At 43.1% G+C, this 16,767-nt stretch overlaps 1 protein-coding gene and 1 long non-coding RNA gene across 2 annotated transcripts in view; one reads left to right on the forward strand and one right to left on the reverse strand.

Moving 5' to 3' along the window:
• Positions 1–16,767, reverse strand: part of SND1 (staphylococcal nuclease and tudor domain containing 1) — a 451,387-nt gene that overhangs the window by 433,850 nt on the left and 770 nt on the right. The gene's annotated exons all lie outside the window — the stretch shown is intronic.
• LOC107184333 lies at positions 1,705–14,484 on the forward strand. The gene is made up of 3 exons (XR_001515143.1): positions 1,705–1,743; positions 13,404–13,410; positions 14,391–14,484. It is a non-coding gene; the product is annotated as an uncharacterized LOC107184333 (long non-coding RNA).

The following is a 16,767-nucleotide window of genomic DNA, read 5'->3' on the forward strand; positions in this document are numbered from 1 at the left end:
AGGACAAAGCAGCAAGCCAGGGAGGACCCTTCCCGGGACAAGGCATTCCTCCACCTAAAAATACCATCAGAGGATAAAGGAGGAATTGTTGAGGCTACGAACAATTTATTGCATGGACTTTAACGAAGCAGAAAAATTCTAAAGAAACAGAATTAAAGCAAGAATAACTAAAAAGAAACTAAATTAGAGAAAAATTCAGAAAGTCTATCAGGAAAAAGCTTCCTATCAGCCAGAGCTATTGCCTCCACAGGAAGAATCATCTCTTGAAAATTAAAAAGTTATTTAGACAAAGAGCAAGCAATCCCAAAAGAACATAAGCTGTGTGGTCTGGGAGGTCTTTCCCAGGATACTTGCCAACACAGCCAGCTTCTTCGGCCAGCTCTTCTTTCTTTTTCTGGCAAGAGCAAGAAGCAAACCTAGATTAAGAGAGCCCGGCATTCACATAATGAACTAGAAGCCCATGGCCCCGTGGCGTGCCATTTCACTCGCTCTGGGTGAACTAGCACATTCAGCAGAGACAAGCTTAAGTGGCTGCTCCCAGGCCAGCTATACCACAAGTTGGGCCTCAGTTTGGAAATAAGGGAGTTTAAATCTCAGGAAGACTATAAAGATCTACAGAGAAAGGACAAATGCAGAGAGCATCTAATCTGAGTCCTTTGATTTTACAGATGAAAAAGCAAGCAAGACAGGTAAAGTGACTTTTGCTTAAAATAAAGTATTGATGGCAGAGCAGGGACTAGAGCTGAAACCCCCCAATCCTAATGTCCCACTAGCCACACGTAGAAACAAGCATTTGGGGAGCTGTCTGGTAGAACGGTATCTGAGATTACCTACTGATTATAGGTTTTTCCCAATTAAAATCTCCATTTCTATGTGCCAGCAGAGCAGATGTCAGAGACTAAAACACTAAGCAAGTGAAGCTTCCATGAGCCGGTTGTCCCAAATCAAACCAACATTTATTAAACACTACCATATGCAAGGCATAATGATTTGCTGTTTGGGGTTGTTGCCAAAAATAAAAATGCCCCTTGCTATTCAAGACTATAATACAACAGAATTTCCTTCTTCTGTTAAGGAAATCCAAGAAAAAAGTGTTCCTGGTGACAAGCAGACTTTTCCTCCTCCCTTTAGGGGCAAATGGAGGTGAAGCAGGGGTGGCCAAGGCAGGTTGGAAAGCCTGAGATTACGTTGCAGGGGCTACTCAGTTGGTTCTGTATGTCCAGACCCTCTCCCCCTAAACTCCGACACCTCCTCCCCATTCCAATGCTCCGAGGAAGGAGAGAAGCTCAGCCCCAATTCCTGATCCAGGGAGGGGGAGAAAGCAGCTATTCCTACCTACAATGTTTGTAGCTGCTGTCATCTCTTATCTCTCCTCCTCATAGCACTGCCATCACTGTGCCCTGAGAAAAATGTACACTGTACAAAAATCAAATCATAACCCAATGATAAAAAGGGGGTAGGAGGTGGGGGAGGGTGGGCGGATGGGAAGAGATCACCCAGAGAACTTGTATGCATGTATGCATACCCATAGACAGACAATGGGGTGGTGAAGGCCTGGGGCGGGGGCGGGGATGGGCTAGAAGAGATCAATGGGGAGAAAAGGGGTATATAGAATACTTTCAACAATAAACATTTAATTTTTAAAAGGGGGGTAGGATAGGAGGCTTGGGTACCAAATACAGCTAAGTGAAAGTATACCGGCCCCGTGGCTCGGTGGTTGCACGTCGACCCATGAACCAGGAGGTCACGGTGCTGACTCCCAATCAGGGCACATATCCAGGTTGCAGACCAATCCCCAGCAGGGAGCTTGTGAGGCAGGATCCATGATTCACTCTCATCTCTCTTTCTCTCTCCTTTCCTCTCTCTGAAATCAATTTTTAAAAAAATAAAAACACACATATTTTTAAAAAGGATACCTGAAATAGCCCAGAGAAATGAAGATTTGTGGCATTCACTATTCCTCAAATTTGCTTCTGCAAAGTCATGCACATATTTTTAGAAACTACAGCAATACAAAAACTAAATTATTAAGCATAATATTCAATACTATTTAGAGTGGATCATCTCTAAAGAATATCTAATACATTTATTTTGGTTTATATGCAGAACTGACTGTAGAACTTAAAGTAATTCAAATTCTATGCTACCCATGAAAAGAATTAAATTTCTGGTTTTATTTTCCAAGCCTGTTTGGAAACTCTTCCTATTTGAAATGTTGACAGTCAATTTTAGATGTCAAAATAAAGAAGTACAAATCACAAATTTGCCATAAACATTTCAGAGTCCTTTATTGCTAAATTAAGGCACCACCCCAGAATCTCATCATTAAAAGCCGAGGGAGACAGTCATAAAGGAAAAATTGCCAAACAAGTCATTCCTTCCCCACTATATGCCGGTGCCCCAGTGCACCCTACCCTCCTTCAGAACTTCACACCTCCACAAGAAGTTAAACAAAAGGCTATCTGGCCTGGAATGTGCTGTGTTATCTTCACTGCTTATTCTTTTCTACATTGGCTTTCAGATTCTCCTGCTGATAATCAAAGAAATACATTTTCTTCTGAATCAAGAGTAGTAGAGAAACTTTCATTCAGAGCCCATACAGGACCTCTTAAGAATTTAATGGAACCAAGCAGTCTGGCTAGCAGCCCTACACTGCGTGCTAGGAAGGAAAGTTATTCTTCTAGAGCTAGGCTCACAATGACTAACAAGGGCAGGGCAGGGTTAAAAGCGAGCTGGGCCTGTGCCCCACAGAGAGGCAGCGGGAGGTCTCAGGAGATTCTAAAGCTCTCACTGGAAAGGAGTTTAACAAGATAACTGGGCTTTTAAGTAATAGAGGTGGCCTCCAGGCCTCGGGGCTGTGAAAGGGCTCACCTGCCAAGAGTAATAACACAAGCAATTACCGCACACAGAATAATAGAGCTCAGCCAGATTCAGGGACCCAGGTCCCAGAGTTTCCTCTCCCTCAAGACAGTGGAAAGGGAGGAACAGACCACACCACTTTCATGAAGACCTGCGAGAGTCCTGGTAGGTAAGCAGATAAATTACACTTGGCATGATGATCCACTGTTCGGGGTTGTTGCCAGAAATAAAAATGCCCCTTGGTATTCAAAGCTATAATACAAAGGAATTTCCCTCCTGGAACAGAATTCATAAGGTTTAAAAGTTCACTACCATCACGTTAGTGTATTTCAAAGACTAGAAACAGAAAGTTAGAAGCCTTATTTGTTGTTCCTTTCTCTCCTCCAAACTTCCAGGACCTCAGTCACTTCAGGCAAGCTGCCTTCACCTTGCACATGGAATACAGATTGCTCACAGCTGCTTTTATGGACATCTGAGTATTCCCACAAGTACTTACCATTTCTCCTAACTTTTATCTTACCCATTTTATTCCTTTACCTCTATCAAGTCCTGTCACTTTCACCATCTCCCCAGAAAAGATTTTTAAGACCAAAAACAGATCTTGTATGCATATGATTTATCCAACCCATTCTCCAAGAAAACGAAGTATTTAAATTTTCAAGTCCCCCTTTTCACCATAAAACAAAGCTACTTGCCTCAAGTGAACAGCTTTATCCAGAATCAAGTGTATAGCCTGGGGTCTCAAGCCTAGGCTGCCTACTCTCCATAAAACGCTTTCTTCTCAGCCACAAGTCCCTCCTCCCCCAAGTCATCTGATAAGCTAGGCTCACAAAACCATTCACCTTCTTATATTGGTCTGTGAGCTGTGCCACCCCACACTCGTTTTCCTGGACTTAACTGTTCTTACTAAGCCCACTAATATACCGTATATTTTATCACTCAAATCAGGACCCTTTGAGAGTGAAAAGGGGTATCCTATATTATTAAAAGGGCTTTCAAGTAATATACCGTATATGCAAATTGGTGATATGCAAATTGACCATCACTCCAACACACAAGATGGCCACCCTCATGTGGACACAAGATGGCCTGCAGGGGAGGGCAGTTGTGGGCAATAAGACCAGCAGGGGAGGGCAGTTGGGTGTGACCAGGCCAGCAAGGGAGGGCAGTTGGGGTGACCGGGCCAGCAGGGGAGGGCAGTTGGGGGTGACCAGGCCTGCAGGGGAGGACAGTTGGGGGCGACCAGGCCAGCAAGGTAGAGCAATTAGGCGTGACCAGGCCAGCAGGGGAGGGCAGTTGGGGACAGCCAGGCTGGCAAGGGAGGGAAGTTAGGGACAACCAGGCCTGCAGGGGAGGGCAGTTACGGGGTGATCAGGCTGGCAGGCAGAAACGGTTAGGGGCAATCAGGCAGGCAGGTAGACAAGCAGTTGGGAGCCAGCAGTCCTGGATTGTGAGAGGGATGTCTGACTGCCCATTTAGGCTCGATCCCAGTAGGCAGTCGGACATCCCTCAAGGGGTCCCAGATTGGAGATGGTGCAGGCTGGGCTGAGGGACACACACCACCACCACCAGCCACCTTGCACAAATTTTGTGCACCAGGCCTCTAGTTACTAATAATTATGCCAAGACAACAGGTGTAAACCGAAACATCCCTGGGCAGACTGGGATGTAAGTCACCTGCCCTTACAAAGGTTTCAAGGCCAGGTAAGGAGCTATGGCTGTTCTTCCCTGTGGTTTTGGGGAATTGGCAAAGAGGACCAGAAAACCCCAGAGAAATCTGGATTACCCAGTCCCCCTTAGGGCAAAGAAAATAAAAAATGTTTTACATTATAGTGAAAATTTTGTTCTAGATGTAACAACTTCAAGTTCTGAAAAGTGTTTTTTGGGGCTATTGAGGGTGGGCAGAGGCAGTGATATCAGAGTGTTGGAGGAGGGAGATGAAATGCAAACTGAACCTAAAGTACCACAGGCTACAGCAGGGGTGGGCAAACGTTTTGACTCGAGGGCCACAATGGGCTCTTAAACTGGACCGGAGGGCCGGAACAAAAGCATGGATGGAGTGTTTGTGTGAACTAATATAAATTCAAAGTAAACATCATTACATAAACGGGTACGGTCTTTTTTTTTTTTTAGTTTTTATTCATTTCAAATAGGCCGGATCCGGCCCGCAGGCCGTAGTTTGCCCTCGGCTGGGCTAGAGGGTTGCTGGGAGGATGGGGCAGGAGCCAAAGGAAGCCAGAACTTTGCCTGCTATATTTTTGCCTAACTAGGCACACCTGTGCCAATGAATACACCTATTACTCCCACAATTGCCCTTTTCCCCACATTACTTGGATTTGTTTCATCGCTCCTAAAGAGCAGTTCAATGGATGATACCTCTGAAGTTCAGAAGAGTTCCCCGCCTGCCAGTGTACAGGGTTCTGCTGTGCCAATGGCTCCCCGACTCAAGTTTCAGACCAGTCAGGTTGCCCCCACCCCTCAAAAATAGGGACTGACATGTTATCCACTTTTTATTTTGCCAAGGACCTTAAGTGAAGCAAGTGCCATCACACTGTTTATAAAATAAAGGACACCCTAGCCGGTTTGGCTCACTGGATAGAGCATCGGCCTGCGGACTGAAGAGTCCCAGGTTAGACTCAGGTCAAGGGTACATGCCTGGGTTGCGGGCTCAATCCCCAGTAGGAGGCGTGCAGAAGGCGGCCGATCAATGTTCTCTCTTATCATTGATGTTTCTATCTCCCTCTCCCTCTCCCTGCCTCTCTGAAATCAATAAAAAAATATTTTTTAAAAAAAGCAAAGAAAGGACATTTTAGACACCCCCCCCCAAATAGTAAAAATATAACCTCAAACTGAACAACTTTAAACTCACAAAACTTATCAAGTGTCCTTATATCAGCGGTTCTCAACCTGTGGGTTGCGACCCCTTCACAGGGGTCGCCTCAGACCATCAGAGAACACATATATCATTACATATTGTTTTTGTGATTAATCACTATGCTTTCATTATGCTCAATTTGTAACAATGAAATCAGAGGTCACCACAACATGAGGAACTGTATTAAAGGGTCGCGGCGTTAGGAAGGTTGGGAACCACTGCCTTATATGCTAACATAAGAATATATCGTGAAAAACCAAAAACATACATCAACAGAAAAGACTGCGTGAGGAAGTGCACCCAAACTATGGGCTACTTCTCAATCTTAAAGAATGAGATGGGCCTATAATTATAACTGTCAGTGTTGACAAATAATTTAAAAAGAAAACTCCAGGACACATACAGTATGACCCCATTTTGTTTCTTAAAAAAAAAAAGGAGGGATGTACTAGTATATATCTGCATGAAAGAAGGTTTAGAAGCACATTTACTTAGGGGAATGAGAATGAATGATAGAGCAATGAGGGGTAAAAAGGGCACAGGGAGAGATGTTTGTATTTCACTTTACATCCATAGTGTTTAAAATATTAAGTCCAAATTTTAAATATCAGGCGTGCTCTCCCTCCTGGGAGCATGCCTGTGCCTTCCCCTTCACCCACTTCTTCCCCGACAGGCGTGCAGCTACTAAACTCTAAAGCAGCGGTTCTCAACCTGTGGGTCACGACCCCTTTGGCGATCGAACGACCCTTTCACAGGGGTCGCCTAAGACCATCCTGCATACCAGATATTTACATGACGATTCATAACAGTAGCAACGTTACAGTTATGAAGTAGCAACGAAAATAATTTTATGGTTGGGTCACAACATGAGGAACTGTATTTAAAGGGCCAGAAGGTTGAGAACCACTGCTCTAAAGGTTCCACAAGACTTGCAACTAGGGAAGCAATGGATACGGGCAGCTCATCCCAGGCTAACCCCCTGAAGATGCCCCCAGGCCCCCTTTTCTCTGATTTCTAAGTGAGCCAAAGCAGCCCAGCCTAGGCTCTCTCCTGTAGCTTCTTCTGTCCTAAGTGCCTCCTTGTCTCACTGTCCCCAGCTTTAATAAACATATTCTCAAAATAAATAAATTTAATTAAAATATAAATAACCATTAAATTACTAATTTTGGATGATATTCACCTGAGCATTTTGAAGGAATTCAGGGATGAACTAGAAAACTGCTGGTCAGAATGAGGAAAGGCCACTAAGGGAACTGCAAATGTGCTCCCTAATCCAAAGACTTGCAAATTACAAGAAACTTTTATTGCCATATTAGACAAGTTAGTGGAATAAAAAGTAAAGATGAAGACCACCAAGGAGGTCATTTTAGGCTTTACTGTTGTTGTTAAAGAACGGGGCTGATAAACAAGAAACAGAATAGATACATACTGTCAAACCAAAAGGCCCAAGTGTGCGGCCTTTTCTACAAAAGCAAAAGTGAGGAACACAGAGTCTTCATGTTTGCAGATAACACTAAAGACTTCCATAGTAATAATGTGCTAAGTTATTAGTGCCAAATTATTGGAAGATCTTGGGAATCTATGCGAATAGAAAGAAAACTGGCAAATGAGTGTTAAAATGAGCATATGTCTGGCCCTGGCTGGCATGACTCAGTGGTTAGAGCAGTGGTTCTCAACCTTCCTAATGCCATGACCCTTTAATACAGTTCCTCATGTTGTGACCCCACCATAAAATTATTTTTGTTGCTACTTCATAACTGTAATTTTGCTACTGTTACGAATCGTAATGTAACTATGTGATATGCAGGATGTATTTTCATTGTTACAAATTGAACATAATTAAAGCATAGTGATTAATCACAAAAACAATATGTAATTATATATGTGTTTGCCGATGGTCTTAGGCGACCCTTGTGAAAGGGTCGTTCGACCCCCAAAGGAGTCGCGACCCACAGGTTGAAAACCGCTGGGTTAGAGCATCAACCAGAGCACTAAGAGGTAGTGAGATCAATTCTCAGTCAATGGCACATACCTGGGTTGCATGTCTGATCCCGGGTCCCAGTTGGGGCGTGTGTGGGAGGCAACCAATCCAAGTGTCTCTCTCACATCAATGTTTCTCCCTCCCTCCTTTCCACTCTCTCTGAAAAGCAAGGGTAATAACATTTTTTTAAATGAGCATACTGGTATGTCCTAAGTTAGGCATATAAAACAACTTGTCAGCTGTCAGTCATGATCCAGGAATGGATCCCAGAGTCACCATAAAAGGACCCTAAGGATATCAGCCCAATATTAACTATAGCTTAAAAGCAATGCAAAGTGTCCGGGAACCATCAAGACAAGTGCTAAAAAGAGGAGACAACCTACTATCCTCCCCTCATATAAATTCTGGTGTACCTGCCCCAACATACACTTTTTATCATCTGTGTCCTGCTCCTTCAACTACATACAATACACAAGTTTTAAAAGGTAAGTTGGTCTCAAATGCCAGCCCCTGGATCAATCCCAAACCAACCCTTTCAGAACCATCCAGAGTTTTTTTTCAAAATACAGATTCTCAGGCTACCCTGGCAGAGATTCTAATTCAATGCCTCTGAAACACCTCTAGGTGGTCCAAAAAAAATGACTGTTTAGGAAATCAATGAGTTCCTTCTTTCACTCTAAATCTACTCCCCAAAAGGACTTAAGAAGTCTTACAATAAAAAAATAAACTCAAAAAAGTAACCATGTGAGGAACGACCAAAAATAGATTAACATGGTTGCTATACTTGCACGTTAAATGGAAGTGGAAAGGATCTGCAAAAGACCATTAGAATGATCTAAAGCAGTGGTTCTCAACCTTGGCTGTACATTAGAATCACCTGGAAATCTTTTTAAAATCCTGATTTCTGGGCCTCATCCTCTGGAAATTCTGTTTCTTTGTTATGAGGTGGGGCCACAACATTAGTAACAAAGAAACAGAATATCCGGAGGATGAGGCCCAGAAATCAGGATTTTAAAGATTCCCAGGTGATTCTAATGTGCAGCCAAGGTTGAGAACTATTGATCTAAAGGAAGATGCTCTGGCCTTAAAGTGTGAAAAGCAGAGCTCAGCCCTCTATTGCAGCAGTTCTCAACCTGTGGGTCGCGACCCCTTTGGCGGTCGAACGACCCTATCTCAGGGGTCGCCTAAGACCATCCTGCATACCAGATATTTACATGACGATTCATAACAGTAGCAACATTACATTTATGAAGTAGCAACGAAAATAATTTTATGGTTGGGTCACAACATGAGGAACTATATTTAAAGGGCCAGAAGATTGAGAAACACTGCTCTGTGTCCCACACTCCCACCATACTCCCCCAATCAAGAGCAGGGCCAGTACAAACTCTCCCCATGAGCTACAGGTTCCCAGAGTAGCTCATGGGAACTACTCATCCCCACCCTTCTCAAATCAAGACCGACTGCACCAGGAGGCCAAGGTGTTCTGAAGTAGAGGTGAGACTAGGTGAGTAAAACCCACTGCCACCATGTTCCTCCAGGTCTCAAACAACCACTCCCACTAGTCTTCGTCTCTACCCTAATACCAGCACTGAAGTCAGAAACCCGCCTGACTCACTTCTATCCACTCACTCCACCTGTCCATTCACTCAGTCTGCCACACTAGAAAACTGTATTTCAACCAATTCACCTGCCCGCCCCCCTCCAAAAAAGCAAGCAATAGAAACAGAAAACATATCTCATGCAGAGTAAGCAGCAATTCAAAGTGAAGCCCACCATTAAGGTGTGAGATTTCTCAGTTTTGATTCATCATGCCTAAAAGACATGTAATATAGGGTTTCTTATTCAATCCAGACTTTTGGGACTGGAAGGAGCTTAGAGATAATTGATCCATCTGCCTCATTTAAGCAAAAAGTCAAGTCTGACAGGTGGAATCTTACCCCACATCACCAGATGGAGAACAGCAGCATCTGGACTAGACCTTGTCTCCCCTGAATCCCAGGCCAATGATCTCTCTTCTCTGCCAGATTGCTTCCCAGGAACAGTGTTAATAAACTAGATTTATTAACCTTAAGCACAGATTCCCCAAATCTCCGCAATTCCTCCTATTACACGTGGATTTGGTGTTACAAGACCATCCCAACCAGGCTACTTCCCACTTAAAGTACCTCAAAATGTGTTAAGGCATAAAGAGAGAGAAGAGATGGTGCCTTAAGTCACTCATCATAAGCATATAAATGGAGAAAACGTGTCAAGCCCAGTTTATATAGCAGATTGAACATCTCAAAAATGATATCTGAAAATGTCATCTAAATTTCCATTAGGTTTATTTTTTCTGTAATTTCCTAATGTAAAAAAAAAAGGCAATTTAATCGAAAAATAAAATTTTTTTAAAATGCCAACTGAAACCACTGTTCTTTTTTTCCCTAAACATTAGAACTAAGTGAGAAAAACATAACATTAATGTATCATATTGAGTCTCACTGAAAATAAGTGAAATCCCACAACACTCCATCTGCATCAAATGTTCACAACCTGTGATTCTGTATAAATTTCTGCTGTTAAAACAATAAGCATATGTCAGTCTCCCAAGAGAGGGAGCAGCAACAGAACCAGGGTGTGTATCCATCTCCCAACAAGAAATAAGAGAAAAAGCTACATAAGCCCAGTAAGAGTTGACTCCTTTTACTTCATTCCTTGTCCCTGACAAGGCAAAGAGTTTCCTACAATTTTTATGTCTTCCTTGGAGACATAAAATAAAAGCAAAGACCAGATCCCAAAGGACACCTACTGCAACACTGCTAGAACCACACCTGTAAGGTGAAGGGCCAGCCCATGCTAAGAAGTGAGTGCACCACCTTCTTACCTGGATTCGAAAACCGGTCAATTTTCTCTTTTGAAGTTACAAAAGGAAACTAAAATTTTCACTTATTTCCCAAATTCCACTCTCCAAGTAATAGAAGTATTAACACTGATGAGTTCTACGTGCTATTTAACTCTGAACCTGCTCTTGGCATTTATCTTCTCACCCAGGTCCCCTCCACTGGAGGACAGGCTTCCCCTACTATCCAAAAGTATTATGGTCCCATGAAGCCTTACGTAAGCCGAAACGAGGTCAGGTGAAGAAGCAGTTACCATTAACTTACATGGAAAAATTTGAGTGTCCCCAGACCCAAAATTCAATACATACAATGTCTTTTTCTTTTTCATTCATCACAATGAAAATGCTTAATTACATCCAGTTTTACACTAAGCATAGAGCTCTCAGGCTTTTCTGATACTTTAGGACACATCTTGCTAAGGGATGAGCAAAATAAATTAAGGTGAAATACAGATGCTCAAAGACACAGTTAAAGCTACGGAAGCTTGATGCTGAGACACTGAGTGTGGTTTCTGGGGAAGGAGTCTGGCACTGCCACACTTGCTGCTCAAGGTGCACTCTGCCTCCACAAGAGCAAAAATTCTCTTTAGATTGCTTTCAGTTAGCAAAAGCCACTACTAATGTAGGTCTTTCCTAAAAGCTAAATAGTATAATACAAACTTCCAAAAAGCAGGGGATACCTGAATTGACTTTAGGAATATGTAGGAGTGGCTAATGGGATGTCAAAAACCTTAGCTGTGCTCTATCAGTGGATAGAGCATCAGCTGGGGACTGAAGGGTCCCAGTTTCGATTGCAGTCAAGGGCACATGCCGGGTTGCAGGCTCGATCCCCAGTAGGAGGCAAGCAGGAGGCAGCCAATCAATGAGTCTCTCTCATCATTAATGTTTCTCTCTCTCTCTCTCTCTCTCTCTCTCTCTCTCTCTCTCTTCCTTTCTCTCTGAAATCAATAAAAATAAATATTTTTTAAAAAAACTTAGCCTTGTCCCTGTAAAAAAGATGAATATGAACAAGAGCAGGTCTGTTTTTACCAGGCTGCCAGTTTACATTTATTCAGTGGATTTAATGTCAGCTATTAAACTCATCAGAATATCAGAACAATGACCACTCCCACTGCTTTTCTGCCTTTTATCACTACCAAACACAAATATTAATAACTGAGACTAAACCCATACCGTCTAAGTGGAACATGGAACTTGGAAGAAATTTAAGAGCTACTATAAAAACACTAAAGATAATCATCAATGACGACGCTAAGGCCTTTGCACTTGCTGTTCAGTGTGCCCGGAACACACTTCCTCTACAATTGGTTCTTTGATGTCCATCATATCTCAGTGCAAATGATGAAAGAAGCCCTTGCTACCTAAATAAGCCACCCCTTCCCTTTTTCCCAGCCACTCTGCCCAATTCCCCTACCTGAAATCACTATTTATATTACCATGCTTATTTCTTATTTACTTGTTTATTGTCTCTGTCTCCTCCTTGAACCTTAATGGAAGGATTCGGATCTACTTTTTTAACTCCAATATCCAGACAGAGCCTGACAGAGCAGATGATCAAAAAATATGTGTTCAAGAAAGAAAGAAAATATGATTGCTCATCAATCTATATAATTAGTTAGCACACAGCAGAAGCCACTATTAGCATAACTAGAGCCAGACAGATGCTTCCTTTTCACACAGAAAAAGTGACAGAAAGCCTTGAAGATGTAGTAAAAACAATCTTACTTACAAGCTTGATTGAAAGTTACCATGTTACCTGCTGGGAAGTGGGCAATTTTAAGACTACAGGGAAAAGTCTTCCATCATATTCTACCTACTTCTTTGCAAATGGCTCTATAAAGTATCGTTATTCAACTCCCTTGTTTGCCCTTTGAGTAGAATAAGGGTACTTTCAGTAGCTTAGGAAAGGTTTTCTTTTCTTTCACAGCCTGCATGAGGTAAGGCATACAGGAAGGAGCATGTTAGCACACTACTACTCTCTGTCCATACTACACTCTGGGAAGACACATACTTCTTAATTCAGAAACCTAAGAGAACTTAGCTAAAATTATGTAAATTACTAGAGGCCCAGTACACGACATTCGTGCACTGTGGGAGAGGAGGGGTGTCCCTCCCCTCAACCCGGCCTGCATCCTAGAGCAGTCTGGGACCCCCTTGGGGGATGTCCGACTGCCGGCTTAGGCCCGATGGGGGAGCGGGCCTAGGCCAGTAGTCGGACATCCCCTGATGGGAAGTTAGCGCTGCTGCACTCGCCAGCCTGGAGCCCGGCTTCTGACTGAGCAGCACTCGCCCTGTGGGAGCACACTCACCACCAGGGGGCAGCTCCTGCACTCTGCGTCTGCCACCTGGTGGTCGGTGCATGTCATAGCAACCGGTCATTCTGCCGTTCAGTTGATCTGCATGTTAGCCTTTTATTATACAGGATAGGTATCATTTCCTACAGGTTGTAGGAAATTTCGTATGGAAGAAATTTCTACTAAGCTGCTCACCAAAGTCTAACTCCTGCTTTATAACAACTTGGCAGTACAATTCCTGTTGAAGGGAAAAACTGTGGCCACCTCCTTCCTCCTTTAGGTGGACCTCTGCCACAGTCACCTAGTGAGAATCATGGTTCTTAGCATAAAGCCAAAGACTGGTGGAGGGATTTATTTCCCCTTTGGAGGCAATTAAATGAAGTAGGGTAAAATGGGAACTCGGATTTGGCACTGTCCTTCCTTTGGCCTTCCACACGTAAGCAAGATAAGGTATGCTGCTTCCGCCGAACCGGTTTGGCTCAGTGGATAGAGCGTCGGCCTGCGGACCGAAAGGTCCCGGGTTCGATTCCAGTCAAGGGCATGTACCTGGGTTGCGGGCACATCCCCAGTGGGAGATGTGCAGGAGGCAGCTGATCGATGTTTCTCTCTCATCGATGTTTCTAACTATCTCTCTCCCTTCCTCTCTGTAAAAAATCAATAAAATATATTTAAAAAAATAAAAATAAATTTAAAAAAAAAAGATATGCTGCTTCCAAGGCCAGTTCTGATAAGCACAGGAAATTCAAGAACTATGGCCAATTCATTCTGCTGTTGCGAAAGCAGCCATGGGCTACAGACTGAAAAGAAGACATGCAAACATACCAAGTTAGATGGGAAAGATAGAGTGAAAAGACAGAGAGAAGGGCTCTATCCTCACAACAGAAAGTAACGTAGGTCAGTACAACCAGAGAAAATAGCCATCTTTGTGTAGCTGCTAGGTGGTGTAACTAAATTTTATACACTAAGTATCCCAAGACTTCTCCCAATCTTATCTGTTTAGCATGTGCTGACAATACTCTGTTGCAGCTAAACAATGTCCAGCAAATTATTCAAAGAAACCCAATTAGACTCTTTTCAGGTTTTGAGAAAGTAGTAACTAATTTGACAGACACATTTACTTTTCCAGGTTATATTTTGTCTGCCCACACACTTGCCAGTCTCATCCCAACTCTGAAAATATAAATCCACCTTCACTTTTTCCCATCATCCTGATTGCCTTTTCAGTAACCGAACAGCTCCAAAATACTTGTGTGAACCTACTGCCCACTTCCTCCTTAAACACATCCCAGAACCAACTCGGTCCCCCTTTGCTTCCACTCAAATAGCAAACACATCCTCTACCATCACCATCATTTTTAAAAACTGGTCAAATGTAAAGATTTTTTTCACTATTTGATTCCCAAGTTCTTTCTTCTTTAACCTTAAAAAGGTAACAGAGGACTGCCTGGCCAGAGTGGTTCAGTTAGTTGAGCATCGTCCTGTGCACCGAAGGGTTGCCAGTTCGACTCCCGGTCAGAGAACATTCTTGGGTTGTGGGTTCAATTGTCAGGGCATGTGAGGAAGGCAACCGATGATATTTATCTCTCACATCTCTCTCTCCACCCCACTTCCTCTCTCTAAGCATGTTCTCCAGTGAGGATTAAAAAAAAAAACAAAACGTAGCACAGGACTTACTAGGAGTACAAGGCAGACACTGGAAATACTTGCACCTTTCATGGTCCTATCATCTATTCTTTTGACCAAAAAAAGGAAGGATTATTATTCTTCGCTGCAGCAAACCTCAAGCCTAGATCTTTTCAGACTTTCAGCTCTGAATCCAGACAAATCCAGAGGACTCACCTGAAAAGCATACTCTGGTTAGTCTGTGTTCCAGTTTCTGTCCCTCTCCCCAAAGGCAGAAAAGCAGTGATTACAGTTTTCCTATTCATCAAACTACTTCCTTCTCACTTTCCTCTGTCCCCCTTTGGAGACTTCTTACAAAGCAGTTCCTAGTACCACTGGAAATGATTACTCTCCAGGAATATACAACTTTCTTAGCAAAAGAGCTTCACACAGAGCAATTTGCCAGTGGTTGAGTTTTCATTCCCGATAAGGCTCTAAGCCTGGCACAAACTTCCTGTCCCTCAGCAACTCACCCAGCTTCCCTCCCCTAATCTCTGCCTGGAACTCACTCACCCATCCCCTGCATTTGGTCACAGAAAAACAGCAACGACTACTCAATCACTGCATTTTAAAAGCCTCTTCTCAGACTCAAACATGTCTTCCACTTCACACTGCTATGCACATGACGAACAGAAGCACCAAATGAAGTCACTCACCACAATAGCAGCTCCCAGATAAGACAAGGATAAAACATCTAATCTTTCCCCAGCTCAGTTACGGTCAGCTTCACTTTCCTGCAATTTTGCAGTCATGCATCACTGGCCCCACCCTTATAAACTATGCCCCGAAGTCAGAAGTGTCATACCACCATGCTGAAGAACATGTGCTCTGGCAGACAGGCCTGGTTCGAATCCCAGGTCTGCCTCTTATTAAAAATAAAAACTGCCTGCCCTTCAGTAAACTACCTTTTCTCTCTAAACCTCAGGTTACACATCTGTAATATGTATCAAATAATCCTATCTACTTTAAATGAGATAGTGTAAACAAAATACTCAGCACAATACAAGACCTCTAATAAACAAGTGATTGTTGATAGTCAATATCCATGTAATCTGTGAGCAGGCATAGGGACCTCATAAACTCCAGATGCCCTGGAAGCTTCCAGAACTGGCAGAAGCAAAAATATGTTGGGCCTCATTCCACTCCCACCCCACAAATGAGAGAGGCCTTAGCAAAGGAAAAAACTCAGAGATCCATCCAGTGTTGCCAATCCCACCACCAGACCATCAAGCCATGCTCTGCTTCTATGCTAAAGGTAAAGATCAGTGCAAATGAAAAATCTAATGAAAGAGAAGCCCCTTCCTGGGTCAGGTCAATATTCCAACAAAGGGAAAATATGTGCACCTTGGAAAGTCAGTTTCTGGTAAATTCTGACTCTCCATTTATGTACAAATAAAGGGGGAAAACAATACTGAAAACCCTACGGATCTCAACTGGTGGCAGAATATTACCTAAGAAACGAATACATGAGAATTCGGGGGAAAGGGAAATCTTGAAATCTAATTTACACACACACACAAGCTGAAGAGCATTTTAATCCTTGTGAAAGACAATAAGCCAAGAAAATAGAATGTTTTTCCAACTTTCTACCACAGCAAAAAACTGTGGAGCTTTGGGGGAAAGGTGTCATAAAGGATATTATTTTTGCTGTTCCAAATGAAAAAGTCAGATATTAATCTGAAACAAAAATCTGTAAGTTACCCGTCATCACAACCAGAAAATCTGGTAACAACTAAGATGTCAGTGAGGGTTGGGGGATGGACAACAGAGGGGAAGTGGTAAAGAGAATTCATTCTAAAATTACCATGGAGCTTAAGTTTTATAGTTTAAATGAACTTTACAGGGTTTTGAATTCAAAATCCAAGAATGCAGGGAGTGAGGGGATATAAACTCTCTAGTGTTAAAGCCGGTAGACTGGGAATCAGAACACTTGGGCTCCAGTCCTGGCTCCAACCCAAACCACATGTGACTTCAGGCAAGTCACTGTAAGGGGCACAATGATCGCTAAGAATCCTGCCGGCCTAGCATCTTAAGGGTCAAAAAGAGGGGGGAGCACGAATATCGGGAGCTCCCAGGACTTACAGACCTGACACAAGAGCTGGAGAGGAGAAGAAGGGAAGTGAGGGCCACAGAGCAAGAAAACTTGGAGTAACTGAACATCAGAGGAAACAGAAAAGCTTCAAGATGGCCAAGCACTCCTAGAGTTCCAGGGAAG

Source organism: Myotis davidii, unplaced genomic scaffold, assembly GCF_000327345.1.
Source record: "Myotis davidii unplaced genomic scaffold, ASM32734v1 scaffold705, whole genome shotgun sequence".
NCBI lineage: Eukaryota > Metazoa > Chordata > Mammalia > Chiroptera > Vespertilionidae > Myotis > Myotis davidii.